Source organism: Thunnus maccoyii, chromosome 24, assembly GCF_910596095.1.
Source record: "Thunnus maccoyii chromosome 24, fThuMac1.1, whole genome shotgun sequence".
Classification (NCBI taxonomy): Eukaryota; Metazoa; Chordata; class Actinopteri; order Scombriformes; family Scombridae; genus Thunnus; species Thunnus maccoyii.
The window spans coordinates 18,503,695-18,507,388 of NC_056556.1; the positions used below are offsets into that span (position 1 = coordinate 18,503,695).

The 3,694-nt window shown below is 41.1% G+C and overlaps 1 long non-coding RNA gene across 2 annotated transcripts; it reads right to left on the bottom strand.

The window, feature by feature from the left end:
• Positions 1-704: 704 nt before the first annotated feature.
• Positions 705-2,504, bottom strand: LOC121892314. Of its 2 annotated transcripts, none has more exons than XR_006094378.1 (2): positions 2,018-2,504; positions 705-1,044 (listed from the first exon to the last, which is right to left on the bottom strand). It is a non-coding gene; the product is annotated as an uncharacterized LOC121892314 (long non-coding RNA). The 2 variants fall into 2 exon arrangements; XR_006094379.1 differs by lacking the exon at positions 2,018-2,504 and adding an exon at positions 1,120-1,196.
• Between the last annotated feature and the right edge of the window lie 1,190 nt (positions 2,505-3,694).

Sequence of the window (3,694 nt, forward strand, 5' to 3'; positions counted from 1 at the left end):
GAAAAGGCATGAGAGAAGAGGAGATAGAGGCTGAGGAAAACACGTGAGCATCCAACACATCTCCCCCTCATTCACCTCACCTTAGTTAGGGAGAGAGGAAGCAACACCATCTCAGGTGGGGTGCCTCTAATCATGTGTGTTGCAACTGCAAAATATCCTGGGCTTCTGTGTAGTAACAGTAAGCCAACACTAGCCTCTCTATACCAGATATTCTTCCCGCCTACCGGGATTTCTAAATGCAAGATAGCTGCTTACAAACCTACACCCCTTACTTTTCATCTTACTGGAAATGATGCTGTCCCCCCATAGTGAACTGCATGTCACCGCCCCAATATGTACAGCTGTTCTAAAGACTTTGTATTGGTTCTGCACTTCAGGTCTTTTTTTTTTTTTAAACTAGTTGTTTCCACTCAGTTTTAACAATGAAAGCTGGGAGATTGTCTTTAGTCTGAAGTTGAGCAAAGTGCTCAGAGACCGACTTGTGAGTCCAGCTGACACAGCCCTTCAAAGTTGACAAACCCAACAGATAAGTCTCTGGCATGGGTTAAATACTCTATAAAGCATAATGCATGCTTTTACATTTATGAATATATTTGAATAACACTTTCATGATTCTAACACCCACTGCAGTACTTTGCAGTATGCCTGCAGGTTAACAATTGACCTTCCAGCCTCTATAAAGGGCAAAAGACCACATAACAGAGAAGGTTTAAAAGCTTAGTTTAGTTTTTCCTATAAAACATATCAAAACCAGAGGGGAATATTTGGAGCTTGTTGCAATACTCTTTTTCTAAACTTTTTAAAGTAACAAGTCAATATCACAATGAGCAGAAAGGGAAAGGAAAACAGTCCAAGGCTCACTGTCTCTCTTCTTGTCTGAGGCCGAGGGTCTGCTGCACTGCAATTTGCTTGCTTCCTCCAGTCAGTTTACACTTTACTCATCATCATGCAGCAGCACTCTCTGAGCCACCATCATGGAGTGGGCTGGCAGCAAACTTCAGCACTCAGGAAGCCAACTTATCTTTAGACATGGCGGAGCCTGGCCTGCACATAGAGAAACACAAAGAATCACTGCCCATGATTTTGATATTCACTTAACTTTTTACACGCATATAATACCTGCACACAGAGAAACACAAAGAATGAGTGGCAGCAATGGTTGCTGCAGGTGGCAGTAAAAAGACAACAGAGTGGAGACACACCCACACACACCTGCCCTCAATCAGCCCACTGACTCATACCCTCCACCCCACACCCACACACACCCAAAACCAATGTTACTATGACTTCTGTTATCTCATTATCCCATCAGCTGGATCTTTTAGAGTGACATTATTTTAACAAACATTTGTGTAACAGCCTGTTGCCTCTGAAACATAAACTAGGGAACATGGCTTAGATATTAAAGAACAGCAGCATTGGAAAGTTTGCTACAAAATAAAGAAAAAAAATGCAATATGCTGCAGTACAACTTTAAGTCAAGGTTTCCCAAAAGCACTCTTTAAATAAATGTGATAACAAAATGTAAGAATATTGTGAGGTTTGGACAAAACAGTCCTACAAAATTAGCAAATCATGTGCTGACTTGATGTAAATGTGCTACTTTGCTAATTAATTATCCAGATTTTCTACACTGAGTAATTCCCAGCAGATTTTCATTGATCTGAAGATCTATATCTGGATGTAGAATCTAAACTTCACCGAGCCGCAGTCGGATGTGTGTGTCGCTGCTCCTGCATGTTCCCTCATGTCGCTGTGGTGTGAGTCCTCAACTGGAGAACAGGTACAGAACCAGAAGACTTGAAAACACACACGTGAGCAACTGAGAAGGAAGTGTGTCATTCGATTATCTCTGCTGTCATCGCCAGTTGAAGGTCAGACATCACGCTGAATTATGACGAGATTTTATGCAGCAATACAGTCCAGCTGTGATTATTAATAATGATAGTAATAATGGACAATGTTTTAAAATACTCCTCCTCCTCCTGTAAAATATGTCTTGTAATTAGTATCTTACTGTGTGAGCGATTGTTGGCTTAATAATGCTGTGATAGATGGTTTAAATAGGTCATTCTCCTGAAGCTCTCTCGCTGATGATGATATGGATACCAACGAGGAAGCTGCTTAATTCCTGTCATGTTCATCGTGATTATATCTAATGCATAATGTCTCCTGCAAATAAGACAACTGTGTGACAGCTATTAGGGTTACGCCGTGTAATGAAGGTGCATCTCCTGCCTCCGCGATACATCTTTCAAGCAGGAAGTCTCAGTATGATGGCATCACCTGTAATGACAAACAGATTGCTGCTGAAATGTGACGAGTGTAATCCAGACTGATAACAAAGTAAAAATGAACCTGAGCATAATCAAGCTATTTCAGACCACATTACAAGACGATCACATCCCCGCTAAGATTTAGGTTTCATGATAGAGGAGGAATAATCAGCCGGCTGAGATAAAGCCGAGGTAATCTATCATCGACTGCAGGGCGCCGGGGTTTCCGAGACGCAGGGGTACGGAGGCCCCTTATACTCCAAGAGGACGATCCATCATTTAACATGCTAACAAGGCGAGGGGTTTTAACATGAAAGATAACACAGGTGCGGCGTTATCGGGCGCTCTCAGAGACCTCAGCGGGCGCTGATGGGGGATGCTCTCTTATCTCCGTCCGCGAGAAAACTGACCTTGTGACACCGAGAGAGAGCAGCTAAAAGACTGTTCAACATCCAAAGTGAAAAACTTAACATCTAGTGGTTAATTAATGGGAAGATAAAAGAGCAAGGTCAGTGTTGTGTTTCTGTATAACTGCGTTGATTTAGAGCTCTGAAAACTAGCGAATGACCACAATGGCTATCATAGAGACTGAATGTTCCAAATATCAGACACCTAAAGAGACATGAAGCCCAATGATGAGGTGAATTCATAAAGGTGATTGGCCAGCACACAAATATTCTTATATTTTCTCAGAAGACAGAAATCTTAGTCTGTGCTCATATTAAACAGCATAAATGTTCGCTAATAATTTTAACATTATTGTTTCAAGTTTTTTTTTCCATAATAGTGAAATGTGATGGATTTGAAAAATGTTAGTAATGTATAGGGGTGTCACGATTCTCCAAATCCTTGATTTGATTTGACTTTTGATTTTAAGGTCAGGCTTCAATTCGTTATGCCGTTGTTAGACTATTAAGTCTTGACTTGTAAAGATCAGCCACTAGATGGCAGAAAGGTACATTACAACAGCTTGGGTTTCCTCACCTGCAGCAAACTAAGTTTAAGTGTTGCACTTTGTAGATGATCCCTGTGCACTCGTCTCACGGCTGACTGTACATAGAGACCGATGTTATTAGTCCAGCTTGGAGGACGGCTCGTTTTGGTGAAAATGAGGTTGTAGCTTGTTGTCTACCTTACTATAGTAGGAAAGAGGTGTTGTCCATGTTTTAACGTTTTGCTTATGAGTTATTGATCCAGGAAGTTTGAATCTATCAGTATATTGTCATATATAATATAATGGTCAGTATGAACAGGAGGAATGATTATGGCAAGAAAAACATGTTTCAGTGTTCACTGGGCACCTGACTGTTTTGAACTTGAAAAATTGTGATCCTGTCCTTTAAAGCTTCCAAATTTGGAAAACAGCTCTGTCTGGGGCATCGCCTGTGATGTGATTGACTGAAAGGTCATTGATTAAC